Genomic DNA, 16,517 nt, shown 5'->3' with positions numbered 1-16,517 from the left:
TGCGCGAAATCACCCGCATGTGTTTTCGTTATTTTACTTTTTCGATTACGTAAACGCTGCATCACTGTCTCCACTGACGGATATCATCGTGCCAACCATCGATCTTTCCCACCCGCACATTTACCGCGCATAATTCCGCCACCGTGTATATTTTTGTCCACATTCCTGGTTCCTCTTTGGCCAAGATCTTAATCATCGGCGTGTATCAACGGCGATCGTTCTCTCTCCGTGTAAACTATTTTCCAAATTGACGAATAAATTAGCCGCGTCATCAATCACTTCTACGGTACGGTCTGCGAAATTCCGAGGCGCGCAGACCAACGTAATGTCATCCAATCCAACGTTCTTTCACCCGTACAAATTGCGTTTGTTCGTTTGTTAATTCGCGCGCCTGCAGCCCGATTGCTATTAATTCAAACTCGCTCGTTTGTATTAAAAAGTCAACTGGCACGGACGATTCGGCGACATTCCTGCATGCGTGAGATACTTTCTCCAAAATTATAAATTAAAATGCCGCACGAGGTAATCGCTGTATTGTAAATAGCTCGCGATTAGGATATCGCGTTGATGCGAACGAGCGCGTTCAATTCAAGTAGCCGCGTAACAGTCAAACCCGTTTTGACGCGAGAACGTAAAACGGTGTAATTCGATGGGATGCCATTTTGCAACAAAATTGCACCGTTCCGTCACGATTCGCGTGGTTTCACATCCTCGCGGCGATTATTAAAATTTGAGAATACAATTAACTCGATTGACTTGTATTTTCTTCAAAAATGAATTATGGAGAGTATCTTTCAAGCTGTACAATTCATCTTTCATGATCATCACGATATTTCCGTGCCTATCCTATAAACGATTATTCTTGCGGCGTTCTGTCTTACACGCGCGATGCGCGCATGAAAGTTAAACACAACGCACCGAATTATGGACTTGAAGAATCGTAATAACAGTCAGCTTCATCCAAAAAAAGTAATTTTAGAACAATCGGAATCATCTAAATTTTTGAGGATTTTATTCTTATACATGGCCTCAAGAGAATTACTCTAAGATTAAGAGGAAAATATTATAAACATATAAATATTATAAACATTATCCTTAAAGTTAGAGGGATTATATATTATATATATATATATATAATGCGAATCTTATTGATTTTAAATTTCTCTTTATACACAGATTATTTAATCTTTTTTCAAGAGGATTATTATTTATTCTTATTGTATTTTATTCTTACTGGTTAATTTGAAAAAATTATTATAATGTATACAGCGAAAGTAATATACATATATAGATATACTTCTGACTTCAGTTTTACAATAAGTAGGCACGAATGAAACAAGATCATTATAATAAATAAATTTCCAGTCAGTTTTGTTATGGACTTTATAGCTACAAAGATGTTCGTCATAATGTGTGAATCATAGTTAAAAGAAAGAATATATTATTCAACTTCTTGCAATAGATTATAAACTGTATTTGACCAAATATGGGTAAATTATTTTCGTTATTTGTTACAACAACACACTTTTTCAAAAAGCGTTCCAAATATTCTGACCCATGAGCATATGGTTCTTTTTTCGTTTATATCTGGAGGTAGAGCATGACTGAACAAAAGAAGCCGACATTCAAATCAACATATTCCTCTTCATATAAGAGAAAAATTAATTGATACAAGAAGAAATCCTCTTGAAATAAGAGGAAAATATTAGAATAATTAAAATAATATCTAATAAATTTTAGATGAATGGTTCATTTTAATCGCTTTATCGAAAGAAAGGGAATCCTTTTTCTGTAAGAGACTTCGCTTAGAATATGAGACTATAGGAAAAATCACTTTACAAATAGAATACTTTTTTTTGGGTGTTCCGTATGAATAAATAACATTCCAGCCATTCTAGCTGAAAATTTCCATATTACACGCACGATTATATAAAGATCGTACGAAATATATCGCGTTCTCCGAGAGGGTCTCGTCGTCGAGCTCTCAAGTCAATCCGTCCACGTATGACATAGTTTCAAGGCGTACTTAGATAATGCGTATGCTAATGGCGTACGCGGGAGACCGCGTATCTTTGGAGGCCAATGTTGTTCAGCCGTAGCGCCCACTTAGCAACCGAGTATGTCTAAAATTATTGAAAATAAGCCTCGCTCCACTTCTATGAGATACGCATACGATAAGCTCCGGGCAAGGAGTATTCCTATTTTTACTTTGTACTTCCATAATTATAGTACAGGTGCGATTATGTGCATCGGAATTCTCGTCCAGAAGTCAAAGTCGCGTAAAATATGCAACCGAAGGATACCGCTAAATAGGATAAAGCTAAACACTTCTTCGACAGCGAGGTTGCTAACAACTTGCTCGATTACGAGTTACGGTAAAATCTCGCGACGAGAATCGGCGGGCGAGAAGGAAATTGCATTACAACAAAAATAGACCGATTTCTCGAGTGTTTACGGCAGATTCGATTTGCGCGCGTAATTGAATTCCATTAATTCCCACTCCAATTCGAACTCCGGCTCCGAATCCAAGCTCAAGACGAATCTCTGATCCCGTCGACTCTCGACTTTGATTATTGCGATACTTCGCTTCTATCGGGTATTAAACTTAATTTTAACGGATTTTTTTGTGAAAATGAACGTTTATTTCGAAACAAAGTGATAAGTACATGTTATTCAAAGTATTGTCCATCGTTAGCTACAACTTTTTCCCATCTTTTTAGTAAAAGGCGGATTCCTCGGCGGAAGAACGACTCGTCTTTTGTGGTTATCCGTGAATCGAGCTATTTTTTGATATCTTCTAAAGAACAGAAGTGCTGGGCAAAAAGGTGATTCTGCATGGATCGAAACAAGTAGAAAACAGAAGGAGCAATGTCTGGTGAATACGGCGGGTGGGGTAGAACATCCCATCCGAGCAGCTCTAGCATTTCCTTCATCAGTTTAGCGACATGTGGGCGTTGTCATGCTGGAAAATCACTTTATCATGTCTTTTGGAGTATTCTGGTCGTTTTCAATACTGGTCTTGCAATTCTCGGTTCAGCTGTACTAATTGTTGTCGATAACGGTCCCCAGTAATGGTTTCGCCAGATTTTAGTAGCTCCTAACTCTAGTAGTAGACCACACTCTTCTGATCCCACCAAATACAGAGCATTACCTTCGAACGATGGATATTCGGCTTTGCTGTTGATGTTGGCGATTGGACAGGCTTGCACCATGATTTTCTGCGTTTGGGATTGTCGTAATGTATCCATTTTTCATCGCCAGTAACGATACAGCGCAAAAAACTCTTCCTTTTTTGTCATTGAAGCAGCAATTCACACGTGCAATTCACAAAAACGCCTTTCGATGTTTCTTGGCTTCAATTCGTATGGCACCCAATTTCCTTGCTTTTGAACCATTCCCATCGACTTCAAACGTTTAGAGACGGCCATTTCGGTTACATTTAATGCTTCTGCCAATTCTTCAAGCGTTTGACATTGATCTTCGTCCAGCAATGCCTTCAACTCTTCGTCTTTAAACTTTTTTCGGTTGACCAGGGCGTTCCTTGTCTTCCAAATTAAAATCTCCACTTTTGAATCAAATCTAAACCAGTACTCACAAGTTGAGATCGATGAAGCATAATCCCCATAAGCTTCGGACAGCAAACCAAGACTTTCAGCTGCCGATTTTTTTCAAATGGAAACAAAAAAGTAACGCTTCCCGCAAATTGCGTTTCGTTGGCACAAAACTCGACATATTGAATGCGCTAAAAATATATGTTATTTACACTTGGACCAAATGAAATATACTGATTCTTAAAGCCTAATGACAGGGCTTTCATATGAAGTTGGCTTCAGTACGGGCCGATGCCATTAGGTGCTCATTGCGCCATCTCTTGTAAATCCTTTAAAATTAAGTTCAATACCCAATACCTAGCCTCGGGACAGCAAAAATGAATAACGCGAGCCGGAGGATCGCCTCCTGCTCCGAGACTCGCGCTGAAGATGAGGCGCGTCGGGTCATCGCGGAAACGCGATAAGAGAGCGGCGGTCTTGCGTGTCGCCGCGGAAGCGCGGAAAGTTTCTCTCGCTCGTTTTCACCGGCGTGGTCAGGTAACATCGATGCCGAGTGTCCCGCACCTTTAAGGCCACTATACGCATTCCTGCGATAAGGCGAGCAAGCGAGCCGGCGCGATCGATTAACGTCAACGCCATTAGCGAACCGTGGCCGAGCGAGTGCCTCTACCCATTCGGATGGTAGGCGAAGAAACGCGATGAAGAAGCGAATGACGGCGACACGGGAATCCAATTCCGTATCTCTCGCGTGTAATAAGGAGGAATGTTACAAGTAATGACAGTATAAGTCAAGAAGAGAGAACTCGCTTTCCTCCGAGACGAAATCTTTTCAAAAACGATTCTTCCGGAGTCTCCCTCGGTCGCACGAATTTCGGCGCGATTCAACATGTCGACCTTTCCGAGGAGAAGAAACGAATGAGAATCACCGTATAGCCCAAGTTGCATGCGCGTTGATTGCGTGTGTGACGTCGCGAGTGATTAAATTAAATTACAAGTTGGAGAAGACCGCGTCGTACACGAGAAACCGGTGCAAGGGATATTCCGACGCGGAGAAAGGACTTGCGTTCGAGTTTTGCGCGCCGTACCGCCAACATGTACGTGAACCGTTGTTTCGCGAAAACTTGCAGAACTCGTTGCTTTGTTTCAGGACACCCCTTTCCCCCTCCTTCCACCTCCCACCTTCTCAATATCGATCTAAACGTGTTCTATCGAGCGGTTCGCTTTACTTAACAATTTGTCACGAACGGGCTCTGATCGACCGCGAAGCGGTCTCTAGCAAGTAACGGAAGAAGAAAGCACGATGTATTCGCGAAGAAGCGAACGTTCTCCGAGCTAGCGTGAGTCGAGAGACGCGTTGAAGGCTGGCTGGCTGGCTGGCTGGCCGATTGCTTGGTTGCCAAGCTGGCAGACAGGCAAGCTGGGCCAGGGTCAGGTCAGGAGGACGTAGGTACGATATCCAATGAAAGCAGGGTGGCAGGGAAGTACGTTGAACGGTTTCTAAATGAAGCGGCGATCGGGGCCGGTATATAAGAAAGTACCGGAAAGTATCGGACACGCTCTCGTTGGACCGCGCCGAAGGGATCGGCTGGAGAATGGATTCTTCTGAATAAGGGCATGATTCGCGGCGGAGCCTCCGAGTGTCGCGTGAAAGGCGTGCTATCGGATTCCCCGGACACCGTGGCAAACGGCGTGTCATCGGGCGGAATACGCGAACCGTCACGCCTCGCGTAAACGGAATCAGGCTAACGTGCAATTAATGCTCGCATTTCTTCGCCGAGACTTCGGCGAGATGCACCGCCGCGCTCGATAATGGAGCGGCGAGTAAGAGAATAAAGAGAGTGAGCGCGATTAGATTTGAAGAACGAATCGTTCGTTTCCGATAAGATCTCACCGCGATCTGCTCGCGCGCCGACGGAATGCTTCCGACGGAATTCACCGGCTGGAATACGGTAATTTAGTTTTAATGACTGGCAGCATTTTTTCGCCGCGGCACGCAACGCCAGTCTGGCGTTGCTTTTGACGGTGCTTTTGACGCACGATGTTACTCGCGTACGCGAAAAATTTCGAACGCGCGCAATCTTGTAAGATGCGTCCTTGCGATGTCCACGTAGATTAATTAGAAGCAGTATCATAATTACATCAAAATTGTATCACATAATTATAGTGCTCAGGCAACAATCAAATTGCAATATGAAACTCCTCTCCAGTACACGTATTTAAACAACGTAAGAAGAACAATATTTACATAGTACATAAATTGTGTTATAACTTTGCAATATTTTCCGCGCAACGCTAATTTGGAGATGATTTTGACGCGATGTTACTCGTTGGACGCGAAAAATATGGAACGCGTGTAATTCATGAGATAACTCACGAAATGTCTTTGTAATTGTTCCCGCGGGACACAGATTAATTACGAGCAGCGTTGTAATTATGTCAAAATTGTATTATAATTATATCAGGCAAATTGCCATTGCAATATATATGTAATTCCCTCCCCAATATATCAGCGAAACACATATTAATTAAAAGCAACATCATAATCATATCAGAATTATATCCTAATTGTGTCAGACAATAATCAAATTTCCATTGCAATATAAACAATATATATACAAGGGGTTCGGGATCTCTTGGAAACGAAAAATTGTGAAGATTAATCAAATCAAACTGAAAAAAAAAATCAGGCACGTCATATAATTGTAGATTAGATCATTCTGAACAAAAAAGTCCTTTATTATTTTGCAAATAAATATGCAAATTTCTAAATTATCAATTAAAAGAGCTTCTAGATGTGTTCACTTTTAATTATTAATAGTTTAATAACCGTTGCAATTTTTGCAAAATAATAAATTTTGCAAAATGATAAAATGAATTTTCTTCTCAGATTAGTCTGATTAAAGTTCACAATTTTTCGTTTCCAAAAGATTCCAAAAATCTTATATACAGGGTGTCCCATTTTAATGTCCCATCCCAAATAACTCTTCAGTATTAAAGTTTCAAGGAAAATGATCTGAATAAAAGTTATCTATAAAAGGGATTTGCTTATAAAAGGGATTTAAGTGAGCTATCTTATGATGCCCTTGACTTCGACCTTGAGCTCTATTTTCAAGGTCATTTGAAGGTCAACTTGCGTTTTTTAAATGGGAATCCTTATTTTTTATTACACTGTTTTTTTCTACTAGTTAATTTGAACAACTTTTGTCTAAAACATTTTTTTACTTGTCTAATATTCTTCGAGATATTTGAGGAAAACTTGATAACTTTTCCAATATTTAACTTACGATATCTCGTTAATTATTGGAAGAAAAAGTGGTACTAGACTTTCTTGCTTTATTTAGTCTCAAGAATATATTGTTACAATAGCGCCCTGATTTTTGTTAATTTGATGATTTTGAAATTTCCAAAAATCAGTAAGTTAACAAAAGTCAAGGTGCTATTGTAACAATATATTCTTGAGACTAAATAAAGCAAGGAAGTCTAGTAGCACTTTTTCTTCCGACAAATAGTTAGCGAGATATCGTAAGTTAAATATTGAAAAAGTTATCAAGTTTTCCTTAAATATCTCAAAAAATATTAGATAAATAAAAAAATATTTTAGACAAAAGTTGTTCAAATTGGTTAGTAGAAAAAAACAGTGTAATAAAAATAAGGGTTTTGATTTAAAAAACGCAAGTTGACCTTCAAATGACCTTGAAAATAGAGGTCAAGGTTAAAGTCAAGGTCATCATAAGATAGCTCACTTAAATCTCCACATCTTTTATTCAGATCATTTTCCTTGAAACTTCAATACTGAAGAATTATTTGAGGTGGGACATTAAAATGGGACACCCTGTACATATAACCTTATTTATACATAAACCTATTATATATATATATATATATATATAACAGTATGAAAATATATATTAACAGTATAATAAACAAAATATATCCAAAATATAAAGTGTTACAATTCCACAATATTTAAATGGCGTATTTTGGATAATAATTAAAGTTTAAAGTTCCTGGTTCATCGGGTTCATCGGGGAAAGTTGGGTAACAATAACAGAATCAATTCCAATACGTTGCCATTGAAATATTGCGCATTCAATATGATTTACGCATGCACTACGTAATGTGATACTCTGTGAGTGTTAAAGTTCAACATTCACTACGTAATGTGATACTCTGTAAGTATGAAAGTTCAACATTCGTTTGACGTTAAAGTTCGCCGACTTTCAGCCAGATCCCGTCGCATCCAACCAGGTCCATCCATGTCCAGTCATCCATATCCAGCAAAATCCAGCAATGAAACTGGTCTTTGCATCTCGAAATGCGTAGACCCACGTTGATTGCATTTCATTTCATTTCCTTATTGCACTCGCGACACGATTAATATTCATGTTCGGATGGCGTTTAACGTATTAACGACGATATTGATTAGAAATTTTGATTTATCTTAGAGCAGAATTTACTACTTTGAATAACGAGGTAGAAATCGCGATATGATAAATTTCGGTATCACGTGAATATAATTGCAACTTATGAATCACGTCGCAAAAAGTCGCCAATAGAAGACCGATTGCGAAATCAACACGTTCAAACCACTTTGCAAGTAAGATCATTGCAAATAAAACTGTTGTGTTAGATCGCTTTGTGACACTTTGGCGAACGTTACTTCCGTACTTCTGCGATATTGAAATTAACACATCGTCCATTTATATTTATTAAATGTAACCGTTGCGCGCAAATGTATACAAAAAATGTGGGAATTAGTAACCGCGACGATTGCGAAATTCATCAGTGCGAACGAAGCAACCGCGAAATTCTGAGATACATAGTGGCGTGCTTCTAACACGCCTCGTATCATATACTGTTTAAAACAATTAGGAGATTATTATTGGATAAATAATTCCATTCAACAACTCCTCAACTTAAACTCCTCGCGTAATTACAAAAATGAGAGCATAGTGAGAGCATATTTATGTAAACATGGCTATGTATTTATGTAAACAAGTCCGTCAAAAATTAAGATGATATATTAAGTATTTGATACTTTAAATTTCAATTACATTTCCTAATTGTTTCAAACAAATCATTTCATTTCACAGCACATACGTATAAATGCGATAATCTACAGGCAATGTAAATCGCATTGATGTAGGTGAAATTACATAAACCACCACCAATTATATAAACTTTCATTTTTCTTTTCATTTGTGACTCACCAAACTGTTGCGGATTCGAAGCTGGCTATATTCAGCTACAAAAGAAAGAAAAGATAATTTAATTAGTTGGATTCACAGGTTTGGACAGGTAAAAGAGCTTACAGAAATGCGAATAAATTAGCCCTTCACGATTGTAATTCGCGTCATTCTGACATCTATATTGCGGCTTTTAATAGCGAGGGATTAAGGGGAGAAGTATAAAAGAGTCTATAAACCTACCTTCGAGCCGATTTTGCTCGGCCCGAACCGGATCCGCCGGTACGGCAACAACATTCACGACGAACAGCCTTCTGCCTTCCCAACGCGATCAACGTGACATTCCGTCAGATCTAAAACAAAGAGCAATTTCCTAATTACTCACAACAATAGATTTTACCAGTGGAAGCGACAATATGGAGTTACGACAAACGCTTGATACCGATGTATCAAGCATTTCGGGATTAAGGTTAGGTTAGGTTAGGTTACGACACGCAAGTGTGTCGAGTGCATACTTCTCTCTCGAATGAGATAAAAGTTATTTGTGGTAGTTACTCTCGGAATCTGCTGCACTCCGCAGATGCCGTCGTTGCTCACGATGATCCCAGGGTCGTCGTCATATCCGCGAATCACCGCGATTTGTCACAGACGCGAACCGATTGACTTCTAGAAAAATCGGAAATTGCGTGCATGACACGTACCGCTCCGCGTGTCCGAGCGTCTCGGTCTGTGTATTTACGATGTCTCTGTATGCGTCATTAAGGGCGCACAAGGTTATAAGCCGCCGAGCATTGTACTCATGTTTTGTTTTCCTTTTGTGTAACGCTCCGCATATCGTAATACTATTATGCCTCGATCACCTGTTACGTAGCGGAGAAAGTGTTATTATGGCCTTCCACTCACATTTTGTACAATGATTTTGTCAATAGTTTAACTCTTTCACTGTTAGTGGGAAGTATACTTCCTACCTTCTCTTGATTCAATTTTGCGTTGTAAATCACATAATTTTGAAGAACTTACCGGGGATTTGAGTTTTCCAGGTAACTGAATAGTTGTTCAACATACTCCAATAGGTTTTTATACCTAATTATTCATTTGTGATTATTTATAACAAATCAAAGTTGGAAAAAGATGCTTTTTTTAAGGAAAAATCGATTCCTCGGAGAGCATTGAATGTAGAGGTCTGAAATTTTCACCAAATATTTTTCTGATGTTGTACAAAAACATATATTTTTTCAGTATTTTTTTGCAGGTTAGATTTTTTTTTATAAACAAATATTTCTACAAAAACTGCCGAAATCTGATTTTTTTGCACCTTTTTGCTCTATTTTCCTAGTTCTTTCATTCTGTATCTCCATCTTATCCATATTATCAATATTATTTTACTCAAAAGATTCGTAATCAGTGATTCGAAAAATCCATATATTATCAATAATAATTGGAATTTTTATCAATTTCGTACATTATGGTCGCCATATTGAATCAGTCATTTTGAATGTTGCAAATCTGACTTTAGATTCGTAATCAGCGACCCGAAAAACCCATATACCATTAATAATAATTGGATCAATAACAATTGGAATTTTCATTAATTTTGTACATCGTGATTGCCGTATTGAGTCCGCCATTTTGAATTTTGCAAATCTGACTTTAGATTCGTAATCAGCTACCCAAAAAACGTAGGACTACCAAATGTTTTAATAATTTTCTGAAGGAAAGTTGATTCAGCAGTGAAAGGGTTAAATTGTTTCGCATTTACATACAATGTGTTTAATTTACTTATGCTGTGCTCTACACTATTATCATTATACAGGGTGTTCGACATCTTTTGGAAACGAAAAATTGTGAAGATTAATCGGAACAAACTGAGAAGAAAAATCATTTTACCTTTTTGCAAAAATTGCAATAGTTATTAAGTTATTGATGATTGAAAATGACCACATCATTTTTAATTGATAACTTGAAAATTTGTTTATTTATTTGCAAAATGGTAAAGAACTTTTCTGTTCAAAATGACTTTATCTATAATTATATGATGGTTATTGTGTCTAGTGATAGATATGAGTATATTGAATTTGGAACCTTGAATCTCTTGAACCTGTCGCTAAGAACAATAGCCGTGATATAGATGTAAATTAGGTCATTCTGAACAAGGTCCTTTACTATTTTGCAAATAAATAAGCAAATTTTCAAGTTATTAATTAAAAGAGCCTGTAGGTATGGTCATTTTCAATCATTAATAACTTAATAACTATCGCGATTTTTGCAAAATGGTACTTGACTTCTCAGTTTGTTCTGATTAATCTTTACAATTTTTGATTCTTTGTTTCCAACAGATCCCGGATACTCTGTATAATAATAATAATGTAAAGAAATAGCACAGCATAAGTAGCTTAAATACATTGTATGTGGATGCGAAACAATTCATATTATACATAGAAGAGAAGGCAGTATTATGGCCCTTCATACACATTTTGTATATTAATCTTTATCAATAATCAATATTTTTAATCTGAGAACTGAATAATTACATTTGTCACAATGTTGTTTAATCGATTATAGACTCAAACTTATGTAATTTTTATTAGTTAGGATGTTATTTATAAAAATGTTGCAACACAACGCAATGGGTTGATGAGAAAATGGAGTGGTAATATAACATTCTGCTAAAACTGATATAAACATTGATTTTGTTTAAAATAACACAAAATGTTTAGTTACGAAATTATATATTTATTCAAATTAAATTCTTAGGAGGGGAATAATATTGAATATAACTGCGAATTTTTAATGTAGATATTAACTTGTTAGAAAATATAAAATCTGCTAGAAAGACAACAATGTAGTGCAAACATAAGTGCAACAATGGACTACAGATTATAATCGATTTATCGAATAATTATTTTGGTATAAAACCTCAAAAAAGAGACAGTATTTATCAGCATTCTTACGGTGTCACATTAGCAAAATGTTATGCATTTCATTCAACTTTGCAAAACTTGAAAGATGTACAGCCCAATAAAATGTCAAGTAACAAATAAAATACTTAATTGTACATATATTCGTATGACAATACGCTCAAGTTTAAAAATAATGAGGAAACGTGTCTAATTAAGTGCTAAAATATACCTTGAAAAACATTTCAAGCTCGAAAGTAAAAATGCATTATAAAAAGTGCTAGCTATTATGTATTGATATATCAGCTGCGCTAACGGCTAAACAAATGATTCCAGAAGTAATAACTGGAATTCGCTACGTAATAACGGAGATATTGAGAGTGGCCATTATACCTACAAGGACCATAATACTACCTTTTCCTCTACTATTTTACAATATGCGATCTTTCAATAAGCATTGTATTCAACTGTCGCATTTCCGTCAAAATCAGACGATTGTAATAGCATATGCACACAGTACGCTCAAATTAGCTTGATTGTAAAGATTGATATCAACTAGGCCGCGAAAATAAATGTGCATATTCCAGTCGTTACGACAAGTATGAATGAGCGAAATGTACGCGACATCAGCGGACGACTTTAAAATATTCGTAACTCGGAAATGACTGCGAATTCGACATATTTTTTTTCGTTCCACGACTTTAATTAAGATCGGGAATGCACAATTAAAATATTATATGGACGATTAAAATTATGTGTACAATTAAAATATTATATGGTAGTATGGTGTACAATTAAAATATTATATGGTAGAGGAGCATTTTCTGTCGTCGCACATTCTGTGTTGTGTAATCTTATGTTATTATGTGTGGAAGTCCTAATCTCTTTACAACTTCGTTTAATTCCGTATAATTATACAAAGCAATCAATTTCGCACGTAAAGTTAAATAGATGAAGCAGTCGCGCTTTCAGTATGAAACCATAGGTTAGACTACGCGACGGTAGGTTAACTTATTCGATAAACATACTGGCTTCGCCACGTATCGATATCTCTTTATATTTACCGTAAGCTGAATATATATTGGATCGTTGAGTTTCTCAGAAAACCGTCTCGCTCTCCCCACCGAGAGGAAAACGTTACGATACTCCGCTATGATACGCTACGATAATCGTAATACGCACTAATTAGAGCTAATTAGAGTCTCATGGAATATTTTAAAGGGCGTTTTCAGGCGCGCATATAACCATTAAACGCGTTATCGCGACGAAGGTAAAAGTTAATCCCCGCATGCGCAGAGAAGCAGGCGTGCGGAATTTCCCGCGTAAAAGCGCGCGCTACTTTCGGTTGTTGGCAAACCTGCGAGAATCGCTCGTTACTAATTTAATCGGCCGCCAACTTACTGTACATCTAGCTGACTCAATTTAGCCCGATCGCGCGCGGTGTCGTCATCGTCGTCGTCGTCGTCGTCGTTAACAATTTCAAAGAGACGCGACCACCACAATGAGAACTGTCTTCAAGGTCGGCGATCCGGTAAAAGGGACGGCAATAAACTTTCCCCCTCCGTCTCCGGGAGCCGGGGATGTAGCGGTGGAAGGTAAGAGGAAAGAATATTCCGCGTCGGTCGTGAGCTTTATTTTTCCCTTGAAAAACCAGTCGTCGCGCATCGGCGAGAAGAGACAAGAGTGCATTCCGCCCGGCAAGGCTGCCGCCGCGGGGCGAGCAAGGACGATCGCTCCCGTCGATGGTGCATCGCATCGTCGACGACGACGACGACGACGAAGATCGGGGGGAACGAGGAACACGATTTTTCGGTGATGCCTGCGATGACGCGCAAGCAAGCAAATTCACCCCGCGTGCTCAGCACGCGTGCACGACAGACGGTCATGCCAGTTGGTGACTCTCTTTTTCTTCTCGCTTTCTCTTTTTATTCGTCCGAAGCTGAAGTGCATCAGTCCGACGATAAAGTCTCTCTCGGACCTTTCGATAATCGCTTGCGAGCGAAACCGTATGACAAACACGTGCAAGCTGCCTCGTGCCATTTGCGATCTCAATTTTGGCGATAGATTCCGCTCGACTTACGGCAGGTTTTTCTCGAAAGAACATTTGGGAAGAAAGATTGCTGTTTTATCGCAATTTTTCATCTATTTTTATTATGTTTTTTATACCATGTCATATTTATTTTCAATAATCACATATGAGACAATAGAAACAGAGCCACTGTGTATAAGAGAAATATTAGGTTGGTGCAAAAATAATTGCACCAACAATGGTTTTTATCATTTTCAGTTGGCGCCGATTTTTCTAATTACCGTTATTTTTTGTTATAGTCATGTGATATATCATTGTAAACAATGAAATTGGCATTACTAATTTCAGCTTATGTCTATTGTTTTCATTTTTATTGTTGGATATAACCTCTTAAATTAATCATGGAAAAAAAAAGTAAATTCGCGCGATCTTGTATGAGTTTAAATTGGGACGTAAAAAAACAAAAATTGTTCGAAATATCGAATTTGTTTTTGGCGAAGAGTCAATTAGTGAACGTAAAGTTCAACACCGGTTCCAAAAATTTCGTGACGGAAACGAAAGCTTTGAAGATGAGGAGAGTCGTGGACGTTTTTCAGCTATAGACAATAATGATTTAAGAACCATTATTGAAGCGGACCCATGTAAAACAACTCGAGAGGTGACAGAAGAACTCGATGTTAATCATTCAATAGTTGCTCGACATTTGTGCCTAATTGGAAAAATAAGAAGCTGGATAAATGGGTGCCGCATGAACTAAACGAATATCACGTAAAAACCGCAATTATTTTTGCACCAACCTAGTACTAAACAATTATCCTCAGAATAGTTCACCTAATACCGCGTCTTTCTTTCACCTATGTGACGTTTTTTTGTATACTAGTTTTTCCTCGTCCAGCCGCGGCGCGGGAATGCCGAGAAAGGGAGTATAAACGTATTTTTATGGAGGGAGCGTTGTGACTTTTATGGATAATTACTAAATCCGATATACGCGGCATGAAAGCTCTTGCGGACGGTGAAACAGTGTATACCGGTAACGGCGATCGGGTACTTATTCTGTGGCTTCCACATTCGTTTTACGACGTGTTCGACGGAGAGAATATACGTCGAGTACTTATCGCAGATTTATAGGATGAGGGCAGTCAGGTCGCAAAAATGACTTTTCTGAGTCCAGCTCAAAAGGTACGCGCTATGCGTGTTCGCTCTTTCACCATGCAAAGTTTGGGAACGACAATTTTGAAGGTCTTTCCTTTCGAAACTCGTTTCAAAAAAGTGTGACGTCATACACCTGTCATATCATATTAGGAGGTTGAATTAGTTCTAGTCCCTAGCAATGATGTCTTCAGTAATAAGATAATAACACTAGTCGACACTGATTTTGTGACAATAAGAGTGACATATGATTTCGATAGGATTTTTCCCGTAGATTACGAATCTGAAACCCAAAATGTTCCGTCACGTCACATTTTTGAGAAAATGGCGGTCAAAATGTGAAAAAAAACGCACTTTTTGAACCTCTGTCACAAGGAAACGGGACGTGATACAATATTGTACGTGGTCTCAAATTAAAGCTTGAACCTTAAACTTCAAATATATGACGCTACATGACACGTGACAATACCGTGGAGTCGTAGCACTGGTTTTTTGACTGAGCGCGCGCCAATTTCGATCTCGCGTTTAACAGTGAACCTAGTTGCCCTATAAAGCCTACTAATCTGATTACCGACAATTTATGTTAACTTTCAATAATTTTCTTAAATTTTCTTATTTTAAGCTATTTTATCTTACGTTTGTTTACTCGAGACTTTTCGTTTCGTAATCAGGTTTACTGTCAAACGCGGAGTCTAAATTGGCGCGCGCTCAGTCAAAAAACCAGTGCTACACGACTCCACAGTATTGTCACATATTATCTAGCGTCATACATTTAAAGTTTAACCCCTTCTGTGGTGCGGACGCACCGGTGCGTCCAGCTAAAACCGTGCCGTAAGTGGCACGGTTAAACATTTAGTGAATTTCTATATTTTGACCTCAAATTCGGCTTCAGCGACTAAAAAAACTGAAGTATACAAATTATTGAAAAAATCCGCCTCGTCACTTTTTTGGGGCGGTTTCAGTGCATTTTATTGAATTTTGCTCCGCCACGGAAGGGGTTAAGGTTCAAGCTTTAATTTGAGCCCACGTATAGTATTGTATCACGTCCCGTTTCCTTGTGACAGAGGTTCAAAAAGTGCCAAAAACGCGTTTTCTTCACATTTTGACCACCATTTTCTCAAGAACGTGACGTGATGGAAAATTTTGGACTTTAGATTCGTAATCCTATCGGGAGAAATCCTATCGAAATCATGTGTCACTCCTTTTGTGACAAAACAATCGCAAAATGTAGACTAGTGTAATTAGTACGAATGTTGAAATCTGGCAACGCTGAAAGATTTGACATTTCTTTATGACATATGACAGTTTGCGCGCTATTGTTACTGATAGTTTCATTATTTATACATGTCTAAAATGCAAAATCATACAAAATTGCATTTTCGACATTCATTACTTTTTTTGTTTGATTTGAAAAAATCGGCAACTGTAGCTCATGAAATGTTTGTTACAACTAATGGTGATCAAGCTTTATTGTATTCCAACTGTAAATTTTGGTTTCAACGATTCAAAAGTGGTGATTTCGATTTGAATGACAAAGAACGTACTGGTCAATTAAAAAGTTCAAAGATTCTAAATTGCAAACATTATTGAATGAAAACACCGCTCAAACGGAAAAACAATTGGCTGAACAATTGAATGTCGATAAATCAACAATTTCTAAACGCCTACACGCCATAGGAAAAATTCAAAAGAAAGGCAAATGGGT

At 38.0% G+C, this 16,517-nt stretch overlaps 1 protein-coding gene across 4 annotated transcripts in view; it reads left to right on the top strand.

Annotated features, from left to right (window-relative positions):
• DAAM (disheveled-associated activator of morphogenesis-like protein) overlaps window positions 1-16,517 on the top strand; it is a 107,543-nt gene that overhangs the window by 32,840 nt on the left and 58,186 nt on the right. The window lies entirely within an intron of this gene.

Source organism: Harpegnathos saltator, unplaced genomic scaffold (genome assembly GCF_003227715.2).
Source record: "Harpegnathos saltator strain DR-91 unplaced genomic scaffold, Hsal_v8.6 scaffold397, whole genome shotgun sequence".
NCBI lineage: Eukaryota > Metazoa > Arthropoda > Insecta > Hymenoptera > Formicidae > Harpegnathos > Harpegnathos saltator.
Note: the sequence above shows the minus strand (reverse complement) of the source record. Positions and strands in the feature narration are given on the sequence as shown.